At 40.4% G+C, this 17,696-nt stretch overlaps 1 long non-coding RNA gene across 1 annotated transcript; it reads right to left on the minus strand.

Annotated features, from left to right (window-relative positions):
• Positions 1-2,287: 2,287 nt before the first annotated feature.
• On the minus strand, positions 2,288-17,063 carry LOC133378390 (uncharacterized). Its single transcript, XR_009760996.1, has 4 exons — positions 17,004-17,063; positions 7,600-7,701; positions 2,931-3,056; positions 2,288-2,416 (listed from the first exon to the last, which is right to left on the minus strand). It is a non-coding gene; the product is annotated as an uncharacterized LOC133378390 (long non-coding RNA).
• Between the last annotated feature and the right edge of the window lie 633 nt (positions 17,064-17,696).

Genomic DNA, 17,696 nt, shown 5'->3' on the forward strand with positions numbered 1-17,696 from the left:
GCATTTTCCACTCAGGATATTTAAAGTTGTATGATGTTTTAAAGTGGGAAGAACATTTCTATGTGGAAAGAAGAAAAGGCAGGAGGTGGTGGGGAGTGATGCTATTTGGCATGGGAGGGAAGCTGTCAAATTTGGGGGGGGGGGAGACTGCAGAGTGAGTGGAAGGAGTTATCTGCCCTCTCCATGTTCCAAATCCCCCTTCCCCTTCCAAGGCTGCTATTTTAAAGGACCCCCCAATGTAACATCCAACTATATATTTAATGCAATGTGTATTTTGGCCCCTACAGTGCAGATGTAAGTATTGCTCAGATAATGTATGTGAAGTGCCTTGAATGCTGAACAGCACTAGGTTAGGAGTGGCTACCCTATGGCCCTGCAGATGTTATTAGATTTCAACTCCCATCAGCTAATTGTGGGGGATGATGGGAGTTGTAGTTCAACAACAGCTGGAAAGCAGGTGTGCATTCACATTGGGATGCATCAGGACGCCATCCCGTTGGTTTTCTGTAGGTGGCCCCCTCTGATCTTTGACCCCCACCACCACAGAGGAGGAGGAGGCAGGAGAGGAGGCCCCTCCCAGGCCAAAGTTACAGCAAAGGCCTCTGCAACAACCTCTCTGAGCAGGACCAGACCACGGATGAGGAACAGGAGGAAGAGGTGCCACAGTGTGGGGCAAAAGACGTGCGTGGGGGGATCAGAATTAAGCAGATGTTCACCCACCCCAGTCTACAGCCTATCTCTTGTCCCATGGTGTGGCGCCTCCTCTTCCTGTTCCTTTTCCTCCTCCACAGTCTGGCAGTCTGGCTATTGCCATGGCCTCCACATGCCGCTGCCCTGTACATGTCTGCCTGTGGGAGTGGCTCTCTCGTTTGCCATCCACGCCACTTGCTCCTGCCCACATCCCACCCCAAAGTGATGGCAGCAGCCAAGAGAGGACTGGCATGCATGAGAGTGTGGTGGTAGGCAGGCAAATGTGTGCCTGGTGGGGAACATCCTCTGGTGAAAGACGAGGGGGCTCACTTGCTGGTTGGCTGGTGCGAGTGTGTCTGTCCCTGCCATGTCTCTCCCTCCCCTCTGAGGGAGGTAGCAGCAGCATTATTACAGCTCAGGGTTTCTTGGGGATTTGTGTCCCTCCTGCTTGTGTGATCCCTGCCATCTCCAGTAAAGAAAAAGATGACCACATGTCCTACTTTACAGAAGATAGTCCTCTATTTGAAAGGCTGTTAGGAGATAGTCCTCAATCTGAAGGAGTTCTCTGTTTGAAAAGGCGTTTGATCCAAGTCTGTTTTTTGTTTTTTTTTAAATGTAAGAAGGGAGGACCTTGAAGTTGTCCAACATTTGTACCTGTCCAGGCATGCAAGTCACTTGGTCACAATCTTCCCCACTATGTCGAGATGTATTTTCTTTTAAATTATAGTAATTATTTCTCTCTGTGTGTTAATACATACACATGCATATGCAAATTTTATGCAAATCTGTGTCCTCTTCTCTCCTCTTTTTTGATGGTGCATTCCTTTTTAGGTGCATGGTGCATTAAAGTAAATGATTGCCCTCAGTTAGGAGGATCTCAGTTAGGAAGGCTAAGAAAAACCTCAGTACTGAAACTTTAGAACCTGCATCATGCAGGGTTCTACAGAGAACCTGTTTGAGAACAGGAGGCTCCCTGCTGCAGGTATTTGTCCCTCAGCACATGACGTCTGGCAGCAACAGGCATGGTGATGTGACGGGGGGGCAGAACTAGCCCATTCAAACCTACTTTCCTCCACTGTGTGAGAGAAATACACCTGAAGAGGGCTTTTAGTTTCTCTCAAGAGGTTTGTAATGTTACTGGAGGAAGGAATATCTCAGTCGGCTAATCTAATTGAGCCACTCCCTTCTGAGTCTCCATATAGTAGCCATAGCATGTAAAATCAACCCTAAGCCTGCCACAGAAGAGATTGTGTATTCTTTTCAAATTCTCTCTCTCACACACATACTAGATGAATTGTTTTTATCTGCAGAAATCAGGAGGGGTTTTCTGCCACATAAATCAGAACAATTCTCTGGTAATGATAATTCAGATGCTTTTCTTCCCAAATACTATTGTTGCAAAGACAGTCATTTTCCACCACAAAAAAAGTGAATGTTTTCATTTTCTTCTGGTTACAGAGTTCAGGACTGAGGAAGAATATTAGTGCAATATATCTTCAGATTACCACTGTCACTGACACAATTTATTATTCAGCATGCAAAACCAATCAGCCAGATCAATGAGAAACTTGAATGCTTTATTTGTTTTAACCTTAAACTTTGACATAGAAATAAAAGCGAGTGGGTTTTATTAGTCAAGCAAGTCGAAGACTCATCAAAAATACACCATAAATATGTTGTTGTACGCAATCTCTGAAGTCTGGAACTGGTCTTTGATATCTTGGAGCTGTACAAAGAAAGGTAATGGTCTACTGTGACACTGAATCCAATTCAGCATAGAGCAAATTTAAGCTGAAAAACATTTGTAAGCATGACTGGTCATGCATCGGGTTCAGTATTTTAGCCCTTCATCTGGTTTTAAATGAACATAAGGTTCACATGAATTGGATACCTGAAAGGCCTTAAAATAGTCGGTAGGCTTCACAGCACATACATGAAATTTGCTAGATACTTGGTTAAAAAACTGTTTCTGGCATTGACTTCATTGTCATAACTAGAATCTGGATTGAGAACCTGTGTTGGCACATGAGGTTGGACCTGTCATTAGACAAGCTGAGTTGGCCTACATCAAATGGGCACCATTATTAAGTAGCATGTTATACATTATTTTAGTTTTAGTATTATATTTTTAATGTCATAGCAGACACCATTTAAATTTTCCCCTTGGGCACAAAAAAGCCTTGGGCCATCACTGGTATTTTATTAGTACCTGTGTGGAAAACATTGGAGCTAGACACTACCTGACTCTTATAGCTGCTATTGCTTCCTCCTCAGTAGAGTTGCCAGGTCTCTGATTTTTGCCTGGAGTCTCCAGCCTTTTTGGGTCCTCTCTGGATTTCCAGGTGACCCAATCTCCGGACTCTTAGCTTTCATTTAAAAAAAAATTAAGTTCAAGAGATATACACCAAAATGTCAGCCACCCTTCCTCTGCAACTTTTGTTAGTACTGGCTACACTAATCCCCACCCTTTCAGATGTTTTGCCAATAAGTGAAGTCAGGGTTGTGATTGACAAGAGATTTGCTGACCTGTACGCAATAGCTAGAAGCCACTGCAAATCTTGAAAACAGTTTCCTTTTCCTGCTTGTCTGCACATCAGAAGTTGAGTAAATATATCACTTTCAGCAGTAGCAAGACTGCTTTTCTACAATAATAAACCAGGAAATCTAGAACTGAAGATCACAGCAGGGTCTTGGTAGGCATGCACACATAGCAAACAATTTCAGTTATGATTATAATAAAATTGTACATGCAGGTTTTTTAATTACTTGCAAAAATAGCATATTGTACATTTTATTTGTCAAGTAAGTTTTGAACAGAAATTTGAAAAAGTGTACATGCTGCAGCATATGATGCCATTACAATGTGTTATACTTTTCTAATTATGAGGAGTCAAACAAGTTTAAATTTTTCTGGGCTGTTGAAAAGGGCAGTTTATTTGTCTAATTCCTAGCCTGTTGTGAAAACCTTCCCAATATGAAGCTTTAATCCTATACTCACTTTTCTGGGAGGAAAGCTGCAATGCTAATTCCACATACCTAGGAGTAAACACCATTGAATTCAGCAGGACTTACTTCTGAGTTGACATGGTTAGGATTGTGCTGTGAATCAATGGGACCTTCCAGTGAACATAGCAAAAGATTGTGTTGGAAACCTTTCTCTCCCCTTCCAATCCTGTTTTTTTTGTAAACAATTAGGCAGGGCTTACTTAGGTGTCACTGCTTTTATTTGGTAGGAAACTAATACTGATTTTTAAAACAAAACGTTTTTCAATTACCAACTGGTTTTGACAATAAACTATTCTATGGGGTGTATGTATTTTTACATCTACAGTGTGTGTAAATGGAATCTTTCCAACAACCCTGTGAGGCAGGGTTGGAAACTAAGGCAGCTGACAATAAAAAATAAATCAATTTAAAATCCAATAATCATGAAACAAGTATAAAACATTTGCAAAACAGCTTAAAGTGGCATGATTTTGAATTATGGGTTGAGTGAGTGACATTTCTTATCATATGAGGTTGCAGTCCTGTGCACGCTTCCCTGTTTGAGTAAGCCCCATTGAATACATTGGGACTTGCTTCTGAGTAAACATGCACAGGAGTGCACTATATCTTTACAGGTTGTGCAAATAATAAGCATCTTTGACATTCATGCTTATATATTGGGGGCACTGTTTTAGAGTGGTTCCAATCTCCAAGGTTGTTCTCAGATAATAGCATTGGGTGACCGTCTTTCAGCCCCCTGGTAGTTGTGCTGTGGGGTGCCGCAGGGTACCATCTTGTTCCCCATGCTGTTTAACATCTATATGAAGCCCTTGGGAGTGGTCATCAGGAGATTTGAGGCAAGGTATCAGCTGTATGCTGATGATACCCAGCTCTATTTCTCTGTAACATCTCAATCAGGAGAGACTGTGCAAGCCCTTGACCCCTGCCTGGACTCTGTGGTGGGCTGGATGAGGGCCAATAAACTGAGTCTGAATCCCAGCAAGATGGAGGTGCTGTGGGTTGGTGGTTCCCGAGTTCAGATAATTGGTCAGTTGCCTGATTTGGATGGGGCCGTACTCCATCTGAAAGAGAAGGTGCTGGGGGTGCTCCTGGATCCATCATTGTTGCAAGAGCCCCAAGTGACCTCCGTGGCTAGGAGTGCCTTTTACCAGATTCCGCTGGTAAGACAGCTGCAGCCATTTCTGGACTGGGATAGTCTGACCACTGTTGTCCATGCACTGGTAACCTCCAGGCTGGATTACTGTAATGTGCTCTATATGGGGCTGCCGTTGAGGTTGGTCCGAAAGTTGTGGTGGCGAGACGGCTCACTGGGGCAGGGTATCGCCAACATGTCATTCCACTGCTGAAAGAATTGCACTGACTGCCCATTTGCTACCAGGCCAAGTTCAGGGTTCTAGTTTTGGTGTACAAAGCCCTATACAGCTTGGGACCAGGATACCTGAAAGACTGTCTTATCCCTTATATACCCAATTGATCACTGCGCTCTGCAGGTGAGGGCCTCCTGCAGATACCATCTTATCAGGAGGTCTGTTCTGCACAACATAGGAAACGGATCTTTAGTGTGGTGGCACCTACCCTGTGGAATTCCCTCCCCTTAAATAATAGACAGGCACCATCTCTGTTATCTTTTTGGCGCCTATTGAAGACTTTCCTCTTTCAACAAGCCTTTTAAGTTGAGACCTATCCCAGTCTGCATCTATGTTGGAATTGCTTTTTAATATGTTCTTAAACTTTCTTTTTTAAAATGTTTTTAATCTTAGAAGATGTTAGCTTTTTTAAAGTAAACTTGTTGAAGATGTTTTGTTTTAATGTGTTTTAAAGTTTGTTTTTATGATGTTTTAATGTTTTTAGTGCTTTTTTTGCTGCCCTGGGCTCCTGCTGGGAGGAAGGGCAGGATGTTTGTTGTTGCTGTTGCTGTTGCTGCTGCTGCTGCTGTTGTTGTTAATAATTCTTCATACTATGTCTTGATATGTATCTGATTTCACACTATGGTTATACATTATTATTTCCTCTACATCTTAAGTGTGCCCTTCTTGCTCAAGGAGGTCATGGTCCCCCTCTATTGTTTTCACCCTGAGGGACCGATTAGGCTGAAAGATGATGAGTAGCCCATAGTCACCCAGTAAACTTTGTAACTTATTTCCATTTTAAAAATTAATTAAAATGATTTATATGCAGGCAAGGTGAAGTAACAAATGTACATAATACATTTAAGCACCTCCAACTCACATTTAAAGCACATGACTTCCCCCAAAGAATTCTGGGAAGTGTAGTTTTCCCCTCACAGTTACAGTTCCCGCCACCTTAACAAACCATGGTTCCCATGATTCGGTGATGGGATTCATGTGTTTCAAATGTATGTTGAATGTGCTTTAAATGCATGGTGTGGATCTGCCCTAGGTATTCTGTGCATTTATTAGTGAATTGAAAATAGCAATTTTAAAAGATAATTTTTAAACAGGTGAAGGGCTGTAGCTCAATGGTAGGGCACATGTTTTGCATGCAAAGGTCCAAAATCCAATCTCTGGAAAAGACTATTGCCTGGAAGCCTAGAGAGCCAATGCTAGTCCATGTCATTAGCACCGAGCTAGATAGTACCAAATGGCCTGAATCAGTATAAGGCAGATTCCTTTGTTCCTAAAGAGGAAAGAGATGTAAGGGCCACAGCGACTCCAAAATTTATTTATATATTTTATTTATAACATTTATATACTGCATTATTGTAAAAAACCTCAAAGCGGTTTATAGAAGGAATTAAAACAATGAAATTATTGGCAAAGACAGTTAAAGACAGGTATTTAAAAACATTCAAAATAACAAACCCAACAATGAGTTAAAAACAGATAAAAAAACATAATAGCTTCTACTTGCCTGGGTAGGCTTGGCTAAACGAAACTGTTTTTAACAAGTGCCAAAATGAGTACAATGAAGGCGCCTGCCTAATGTCAATAGGCAGGGAGTTCCAAAGCCTAGGTGCTGCCATACTCAAGGATTTATTTCTTACAAGAGCAGAACAAGTACTATGTGCCACCCATAACATGGAAAGCACCCCTTGAACTTGGCCTGGTAGCAAATTGGCAACCAGTGCAGATTTCAGAGCAGAGGTACTGTGCTGATAGGGTCTTGCTAATATCAGCAATCATGCCACAGCATTCAATACTAACTGCAGCCCCTGGGTCAGGTTGTGCTTCATGGGGATTTCTATGAGCTTGGCTGACTGGCTGCCAGGATTTTTTTTAGTTTTGGTTAGGAAACCTGACTGGTTATAGGATGCTGAGTATTCTGCCTTACTCATAGGAATCTTGCTGTGGTTTGTATGGTATTGCATATAGGAAATCATCACTGTCTTTTGTTTTTGTTTTTCTATTTGCATTTCATGTACCTCTGACATCACTCTCTTACATCCATAGAAGCAACAACAGTGGTTCCATACTCTCAGCTAGACAGACTTAGCAAGACCACATTTTAGCCAATTCATACTAAACTCTCACACAACGACTTTGAACGAATCCTTGATCAAAGTTGGTCTATTCAGTAAGTCAAGGAGTTTGGTCAGAATGGATCGTCCATGTAACGTCTCCATCAGCAACTATAAGTTCCTACTAGATTGTGCTTAGAGGTTCATCCACAGATAAGTTATGGTGATAATATATTCTGACATAACATTTCCACAGGAAGGCAGGGCCCTAAAAAATGACTTTAGATTGTCAATATATGAGCATCCAAAGCCCCCTTACAAATTGAAGGATTACCGAAATAGAGGGGTATGTCTGTAATAGTTTTTTGAAAGTCATTTGCAACATAATGTAATGTGAATAGCTTGAACACACCATACCTCATCCCATTATCTGTCCACTTCTAGATTATTTTTATGTGAAAGTACCTCATTACATAAGTACTAACCTTCATATAATGTTCCTTATGATTGTGTGAACCAGCTTCTTATAGTTCTCCTCACGGTGCTTCTAGACTGTCAATATTTTCAGATGGGATTCAATCACATACCTGTAAAGTTGCACAATTAAAGTTGATTTGGAGCTTGTGCACAATGCTCCATCCCCACCCTTCAAATTGGACTTGTTGCTATAAGGAAAGTGACAGGAAAATGTACTGAAAAGTGTTGGATAACATTTGCTTGACATAACATTGTCTAACCTTCCCACATACAGATTCATTTAATGCTCAATAAATAGCCATTGTCATCTAATCTCCCTGCAAACAAATCAGGATGGATGCTCAATAAATAGGTTTTCTGGAAGCAACGTCAGCCTGCTATCTGAGCTTATTTTCATTTTGTTTGTTTAATAGAATGCTTAAAGTATACATTTTTATCTAGCCTCCTGTTCACAATTATTGATATTATTATTTATTATTATGTTTGTGGCCTGCCCTTCACCATAAGGTCCCTATATCTAGAGAAAGCAATTGTTGTTGTTGTTATGTGCCTTCAAGTCAATTTCGACTTATAGCGACCCTATGAATCAGCGACCTCCAAGTGCATCTGTTATAAACCACCCTGTTCAGATCTTGTAAGTTTAGGTCTGTGGCTTCCTTTATGGAATCAATCCATCTCTTGCTTGGTCTTCTTCTTTTTCTACTTTTTTCTGTTTTTCCCAGCATTAGTGTCTTTTCTAGTGAATCATGTCTTCTTATTATGTGTCCAAAGTATGATAACCTCAGTTTCATCATTTGAGCTTCTAGTGATAGTTCTGGTTTAATTTGTTCTAACACCCAATTATTTGTATTTTTCATGGTCCATGGTATCCACAAAGCTCTCCTCCAACACCACATTTCAAAATGAGTTGATTTTTCTCTTATCCACTTTTTTCACTGTCCAACTTTCACATCCATACATAGAGATCGGGAATACCATGGTCTGAATGATCCTGACTTTCATGTTCAGTGATACATCTTTGCATTTGAGGACCTTTTCTAGTTCTCTCACAGCTGCGCTTCCCAGTCCTAGCCTTCTTCTGGTATCTTGACTATTGTCTCCATGTTTGTTAATGACCGTGCCAAAGTATTGATAATCCTTGACAATCTAAATGTCCTTATTGTCCAGTTTGAAGTTACATAGATGTTCTGTTGTCATTACTCTAGTCTTCTTGACATTCAGCTGTAGTCCTGCTTTTGTGCTTTCCTCTTTAACTTTCATCACCATTCATTTCAGATCATTACTGGTTTCTGCTAGTACTATATCGTCTGCATATCTTAAATTAACACCTTAGTGTTTGTTTGTTTGTTTGAGGGAAGGAGGGATGCCTTTTTCTAACACTGCACAACCTCAACTACTTTGGAATCCTTTTTTTCCAATTTTAAGTTCAGTTCTCTACATTTCTTCATTAGTTGTTGGTGGTGGGAATTTAACATCCTCATGAAAATTCATCAACATTTTAGTGTGAATTTCTCCTAATCTACACATTTTTGTATGCAATTTCGCCTAATATGCGAACTCAATCAAAAAATTTTCCCATCCCTATTGGTGGGTGGGTGCATGTGCAGACATGTTTGTGGATTTGCATATAAGGGTGTGCATATTCAGTGTTGTTGTTCCATTAATTTTTAACCCCAATGAACAAGAAGCACATATACACAGGAAATGTGAGAAAATCACTTTTCACAGGGACAGCAAGAGAATTACCAGGGAAAACCAAAACAAAATAAAGTGTGCAGAACTACAGCACACATATCTTGGGATCTCAACAGAGCACAGCTAAAGAGAATGCCTGTACTCTGTTAATTTATGCTGTTCTTTTAGAAGAAAACCGAATAATTTTTTAAAAGAATCTTCTGAAATGTGGAAGGCTCTAACGCTCTATTTCTATAGTAAGTCTTGTTTTATTCAAACTACTTCTTTATCTTTTTTGGAACTATTTCTGTTCAAGCTAATTCATATCACATCAGAGGCTAAGAAAAGAAGGGCACATTTATCTCTGCTATATTAACTTGTGATGCTAATAGAATTCTAGACAAAAAATGGAATAAGAGAATAATGGCATTAGTTATTTGAGACCTTTCCCACCATACATCAGAGAATATTGATTGTAAATGCTTCTAATTTTGTCAGGCAGTTGTGTGTATCATTTGCAGACCCATTTGTACCTCCCTTCATGAATTACTCCCGTGCAGTTGTGTAATGGTGAATTTAGAAGTGCAGGGTCCCTTCATAATAGTCATGCCACGCCTCTGCACAGCCACACCCCCTTCTCTCTCTGAAATATTCATTTGCATTTCACCTTACCATGCATAATACATATATCTAGAACATCATTAAGAGCTGAAACACCATCACCCACACACACTTTCTCCCCACCATCACCACCCTTGATCATATTTTTTCACTCTTTCTCTCCTCTTCCCCTGTAGTTCCTAGCTTTGGACTGGAACAAAACCACACATCTTCTCCCTCCTCCCCTTTTTTGTAGCTGGACTGAGAATAAGATCCTTGTTAACAAACAAACTGGAGGCGATACAGCAGAGAGAGACACAGAGAGAGATCCCTCCTTCAGCCCAAGTGTCCCCCTCCCCTACCTCCTTTTCCACTTTCCCTGGCTTGCTGACTTGCTTGCCGTCTCCACCTTTCTCAATTCTTCCTGCATATGCCTTCTTCCACAACAAGAGATGCCCTTGGGAGCCAATCAGCATAAAAGGGGAGTGTATTAGCTACTCAGAAGAGTCTTCTCAGTGGCCAAACCACCTCCTTTCACTCCGATTGGCTTCAAGACAGAGGCATTCTGCTGGGACATTGCTTCCAAAAAAGTAAGGGGTTGCCTGAAGCTCTGCAGAGCTACTGCCAGTCAATATAGGCAGTATTGCACTAGATCAGCCTTTCCCAACTAGTGGGCCACCAGATGTTGTTGGACCGCAATTCCCATCTTTCCTGACCATTGGCAATGCTGGCTGAGGCTGATGGGAGTTGTGGTCCAACAACATCTGGTGGCCCACTAGTTGGGAAAGGCTGCACTAGATGGACCAATGGCCTGGCTTATTATATTTATTTTTATTTATTTATTATTTGATTTATATCAAATATATTCCTTCCAGCAGGAACCCAGGGTGGCTTAGTATTAAAAGGCAGCTTTTAATGTTCCCATCTCCCATTAAAAAGGGACTCAGGAGCATGTCAATCACTGCGCTCTGCAGGCGAGGGCCATCTGCAGATAACATCTTCGCAGGAGGTCCACACAACATAGGAAGTGGACCTTAAGTGTAGTGGCACCTTGGAATTCTCTCCCTTTCAATATTAGACAGGCACCATTTCTGTTATCTTTTTGGTGCCTGCTGAAGACCTTCCTCTTTCAGCAAGTCTTTTAAGTAGAGACTTTATTCCAGTCTGCAGCTGTGTTGGAATTGCTTTTTAAGATGTTTTTAAACCTTTTTTTAAAAGGTGTTTTTAAAGCTTTTTTTTTTAATGTTTTTAAAGATATTTTGTTTGAATGTTTTTAAGGATGTTTTGTTTTAATATATTTTAAAGTCTGTTTTTATTATGCTTTAAAGTGTTTTTATTGCTTTTGTTTGCCGTCCTCCTTCTGGGAGGAAGGGCGGGAGATAAATTTAATAATAAATAAATCTAACAAATAAATACATAAATAATGTCTGCAGTTTTTGAGAACTGCTTCCCATCATTGCTGAGAACATTGGACAAAGGTAGTCCAATAGCCATTATAATTTATTCATCTACTGAAAGCCGATGTGGTACAGTAGTTAGAGTATCAGACTACGGAGATCCACATTCAGCCCTGATGTTTGGGCTAGTTACTATCTCTCTACCTGACCTGCCTCACAATGAGGATAAAATGAGGAAGACTCCACCCCAAGCTCCTTGGGGAAGACAGCAGAGAGACAGAGTGGCTCTGTGGAATGGGGAAAGGCTGCTTCTCATGCTCCGTGCCTCAGGGTCCCAGGGAGGATCCAACCTTACTTAGAGAAGCAGGGACCTTCCCCATACAAAGATATATTTTACTACTTAGCTACAGCCCTTCCTAACTTAAGCTACACATACAATCTAAATGGAATTTTCCTGCAGAAGATGAGATAGTCTGCAGCACCACATCACTTTCACTGAAGGTGGGGGATGGAACTATGTACATGTACTTTCATGGCACCTGTGTTTCCCACGGAAATTTGTGAAGGTGAAGAAGAAATGTGTGAAGAAAATGCTTTGTATCTTAATAGCTGTGAACTGTTAAGGTTTCCTCATATGGAACAGCAATATAATACCAGCAAGAGTAATTTTCTCCTTTATATTAATTTTCTTCTTTATGACAAGAATTGTTCTATATTGCCAAAATGGCAATTTAATTAAAACATATTTTAAAACTTCTTGTTTTTGAAGTTAATTATCACTCATCCCTGAGTACTGTTCAAAGGACAGCACAATCACTTCTCTGACATCTACACGTATCATTTTTATTCTGCATATTATGTGATGGACACTCAATACGCATCAGAGCCCAAATCACATCAATCCATATCTATCAAAAATAATTTTTGAGCCAAGAACTGCATCACAAAAATCTAGAGAAGTGTGCCAGGTGGATCACTGTGTTCCCGTCCATTTGTGAGTCCAGGAGGTACAAATTAGGTTGGTTTGCTTTAAAAAGCAGACCAAATCAAATGGTTCATCCATATTTCATTCCTGTCTTCTTCAGAACTCAAATTCATTCTGTGTTTAGGGATTTTGCTTTAATAGCCTTAACCCAGTTGTTGACCACCTTCCTCTTCCTTTTGAAGCCATTTCTCTTAAATCTCTCAAGCAGCACAACTGCAAACACAGGCATGATTGTAGATAGTACTGCTGATTTCACAGCTCATCTATGCTTCTTCTTTTAGCTGAGGAATTAAACTGCAAAGTTTAATTGATCCCACATATGTAATTGGAATTGCCAATTACCAAACTAGAACTTATGCTAACTCTACATTAGTTGACAATGCATATACACATTCTACAACAGAATGAATTAATCTTCCGAGAAATCTTTTCATTAACGTAATGGCTGATTGGAGAATTCATCTCTCGCTATACATTTTTCATCTTGTTCTCTAAGACTTGCTGGAACAGCAGGGCTCCAGCAGTGGATGCCTTGTCATTCACTGTTAGTTGTTAGGCTTCATAGGTATTGTTCCCTGAAACATTGTTCCCTGAAAGATTGTAAAACATAGGAATTCAAATTTTCAATTATAAGTTTATCATATGCATGTTGTTTTTATGCAATAGAGAAGGAGAGGGAAAGTAAGTATGCTTCCTCCAACAAAAATGAGTAATTGGTATTTTCATCTCCAAAGAAACTAACATTAAATTAATTCTATAAAATCTGCTGAATAGAATGACACACTATGGCAGTGGAATGCAAATATCTTTGTTCATTAGGCTCATCTATTTCATTTGTACATGCAGTATACATCTCAGTAGGGGCTGATAATTATATCTCAGCATACAACACAGAGTATATTACATTAATTAAATTACCCACAAGATTCAGCTAGCTGCTTGAATTATATACATGAAAATAAGTATACAATGTAGAGTTGCATCATTTTCATGTTTACTGAAGCAACCACACAAGGCAAATCACACAAGATAAGGGGAAAGGGTAATTTGCATTTTTATTGTCTAGATAACAGATTTTCTCCATGTGCAGAAAAAAATCCAGCAAAGATCACACTAGCATTGGGAAACTAAATTAACAGTTGAAAATCTGATAAGAAGTTATCAGTCAGCAATTAGTTTTTCTTACTGGGTCCCCTCCCTCTGAAATAAGTCAGGGAGGAGAAGAGGAGCTTCTTGGTGATGCACCCCATTTGGGGGGCTCTCTCCTAGAGAAGTTCACCTGGTGCCTACTTTGCTGTCTTTTAGGATCAAGGCAAAGACCCTTTTATTCTCCTTTCCTCTGCCCCCCATTTTGAGCTCTGGATCTTTTTTAACATCTACTTTTAATTGGTTAGTTTATATTGTCTTGTATTTGGATTGCTTTAATGTTATTGTGTTATTTTATTGTGAACCACTCTGCAAATCACTGCTTGAAGAGTGACATAGAAATGTTTAAATTAAGTAAATAATGTTCAGAGGTGTACTTTTGTTTGAGGGTCCATTCATGGCCCAAGGTTACTTGTTACATTGCTATCCAATAAAAATTGATTGGAAAACTGTGGCTGGATGTTCATTTAGTTTCTTGCACTTGAAAATGACCTTTAACATTGTTACAAAACTTAAGGCACCAGTTTCTCCCCCATCCCACCCCTTTCCCTCCATATAAGCAGACTGTGGATCTCAGTTCTTCTCTGAATTCACTGTACATTGATATATCATAATGCTTTCATGTAATAGCCTTTCTGTGGCATCTGACCTTGTGAAGATTTGAGACAGTTTCCTAGAGTGAAAAGTCTTTCCTCGCTATCTTTTCTTCCATCCCCTCATTGTCTAAAACCCTGCTGTGACTAGAGATAGCTATTTAGCCAGGGGCAACTGACATTTGATGTGAGGTTTTATTATTTTCTTTTCCCCCACATCTAACCTGAGCATCAGACTGTTAAAGTGATTTGTCCTTGTGTTACTTTATTTTGCTTGACAAGGTGATATAAAAGCTTTCTTTTGTAAAAGAAATTGATGGTCTGGCAACATCTGCTGGGGCCAGAGGGAAATATCTTATTTGTCAGTGTTGCTAATTGAAAATGTCAAGTCATTAATTGCTTAATATCTTATCAGCTACAATTATGTAAGCTCCCATACAGAGAATTTCTTTGATGGCTGGATAATATCTAAATTTATCTTAGATAATGCTCATATCATTTCTGTTGTATTATAAGATTTCATAGTAATCATTTCATCTTTGAACACAATATACTTACACATTTATAACTGTTAGCACATGCTAATGTCCACTTGTTATCCTGGCAAATGGTAAGTGAGATTACCATGAACTACATATATACATACCGAGAGCCAGTGTGGTGTAGTGGTTAAGGTATTGGACTGTGACCTGAGAGACCAGGGTTTGAATCCTCACACAGCCATGAAGCTCACTGTGTGACCTTGGGCCATTCACTGCCTCTCAGCCTCAGAGGAAGGCAATGGTAAACCCCCTCTGAAGACCTCTTACCATGAAAAGCCTATTCATAGGGTCGCCGTAAGTTGGGATCGACTTGAAGGCAGTATATCATCATATCACATACATACTGCAGCAAATGTGTAAATAACATTTTGAAGAGAAAGGAATTTTCACTCATTTCAGCTGCAGAGAATAAAACTACTCCAGAGAGTGGAAAAAACTACATTGATAATTGCATCCATTTAAACATGGATAACATTGAAGAATAACAGTCATAACTTCATAGAGTTGGAAGAGACCTTGGAGGCAGCAGTGGACAATGTGGTGGGGTGACACTACTCACCTGACCTCTGTAGGGTCAAGTTGCTGCAGCAGACCAGGATGGCGAGTGGGAGGGGCACATTGACATCAAGATCAGCATGGTGCAAACAAGCCAGCAGGAGTCCCAGATTGGTTCCACTGGTGTGCTTGCACCATGCGGACCTCGCCTTGTCCCCCCAACCCCATCAGAAACAACCCAGTATTATCTCCTTATTTTTTGTTATTTATTTATTTATATAGTTATTACGTTTATATACCACCTTTCCTCCAAGGAGCTCAAAGTGGTGTACATGGCACTCCCCCTCTCCATTTCATTCTTACAATAACCCCATGAAGTAGAGTAGGCTGAAAGACTGACTGGCTCAAGGTCACCCAGTGAGCTTCATGGCTGAAGTGGGGGTTCCAACCTGGTCTCCCAGGTCATTGCCCAGCACTCTAACCATTAGACCACACTTCTAAGTTTCCCCCCTATTTTTTATGGCAGGAGTTACAGAACTGAAACTAACCGAATCAGTGAAAGTTAGAGGACACAGTGGGCATAAGAGAATATTTCCTGTTCTCTAATTTCCATCTTAATTAAAACTACTAATCAGAAAAGGTGTCTATAACTTACAAATAATTTTATGACAGTGACCCACTGTTAAAGTCATCCTACCAAGTTTTTCTCTCTTTACATTTGCACATATTTTAAAATATTGATCTGGTTTTACTGCCTTCACATCTGAATTCATGCTGATCAAGATTCTCAAGAGTCCTTTATTGTTGCCCCTTAGGAACAGTTTTGTCTTGCAAAAGGTGCACCTCCAATTCTAATAAAGAACAGGAACTGTCTGGTTCTATGGGAGTGCAGGGTCCCCTTCTACCTGAAGCCACCCATGGTCCAATGCTGGGTTCTCTGACAAATTCCTCCTGCAGTGATCAGGGACCTAGGTGTGGTATGGGCACAATTGGTCAGTGAGGAGGAACAGGAGAGACACTGCTACTTACCAGAAGGTGATAGAGCTAAAACAGTGAGAAAGTTGGTGCCCGCTCAGCACTGACCTCCCCGCCACTCTTCCCCCCTCTCTTTCCGAAAGTAGCAGCAACTTAATTCCCAGGAGGCCAGGGGTGTGTCAGTGCCCCTCCTCATTTAACACTCCTGGATGTGGGAGCCTTACAAAAGAGAGTCACCATGTTGTCTGATGAGAGTCAACCAACAAAATGTACACAGAGGTTGTGTTCTGTTTCGGGCAAAGTTCACAGGCAAGGCCAGGAGAACTGAACAGAAATTCAAGCAAAAAAGAAGGACCTTGGACAGTATCCTGCTCCAAGCTGAGTTTATAAGCAAGGTCAGAATAGCAGAGCAGGGATTCAGGCAGGGAGCAGGATGAGCTGAGCAAAGTAAAGTTCTAGGCCAGACCAAGCATTCAAGCAGAATAAGTCCAGCTGTTATTTCAGCAAAGATCTGACTCTCACTGAAGGTTGATTAAAGTAGCCACTGAGTGAGGGGTGGTTAGCACCTTCTCAACAGGGAAACCTCTTATGATTTAAAGGAATTTTGCCCAATTTTTCATTCTCTGAGGCCGGGAAAGAAGGGAGAGAACTTCCTCCAGGCCTCAGGACCTTCTGGGGTGAGGTTTTCTGCAGTTCATCCTGAAGGGAATTCTCCACCACCAATCTGCCTCCACCACAAGGTGTCCCACCTCATCTTCAGGTTATGACACTTGCACACTACAGTAAGTCCTCCAACACTGCACACTAGAGCCTTTCTGTTTCCACTAGGCAAGAATGCTTTAATAACTAATTTTCTGCTATTAATTAATTAAGTATGAACTAGCACTCTTTCACTATACAAAAAAAAGGGGAAAGGGAAAACAAAATGAAGAAATCTATGAGTAAACATCTCCTCCCTATGGGAACAAAAACAGACATTAAAGCTGCAGTCTTAACCCCACTTACCTGACAGCAAGCACTACTGATTTCAACAGGATTTACTTCTGAGTAGACATAGTTAGGATTGCAACCTAGGGCAATTAACAGAGACTATTCATGAGGCTATTAAAAGGCTATTTATCACTAATCCCCCAGCTGTGATTAACAGGAAGGAATAAAATGAGCAGGAGCTGCAAACAGAAAGCTTTTAATTAAAGGAACAGGAGCCCTGAAAACCATCAATAGCACTTTGCCTTTTCACACTGAACAAGTTGCTGCTTCAGTTGCATTTTGTTACACATAGAAAACACCATTTATCTCTCACACACAAATCACAATAAACCAGGTGCTTTAAATAACCCAGGACAATAATCTAGAAGAAAACTGGACTTGCAACAATTTGACAATGGCATTGACTGGATTCTCCAGTGTCTGAAGAAAGAAATGCTGGAGGCATTTGGTTATTGCTCTAGTCAATAAGCCGAAGGCAGCTATTCAGTAACTAATAACAAAAAATCTTTGTTTGTTTTCTTTCTTGGAGTGTGGATTTGAGCTGTGCAGTTTTATTTTTCTTGCTTTCAGCTTTAGTGCCCAAAGGTGAAGACTTTTTTCCTTTCAGTTGCTTAAAAAAAAATGTACAGGAAAAAAGAAAAAGCAGCAGGAAAGTCAATTGAAGTTCTGTGAGCATATCTTGGGGCACAATCTGTCCCATTGTATTTC

This window comes from Rhineura floridana, chromosome 2, assembly GCF_030035675.1.
Source record: "Rhineura floridana isolate rRhiFlo1 chromosome 2, rRhiFlo1.hap2, whole genome shotgun sequence".
NCBI classification, from domain to species: domain Eukaryota; kingdom Metazoa; phylum Chordata; class Lepidosauria; order Squamata; family Rhineuridae; genus Rhineura; species Rhineura floridana.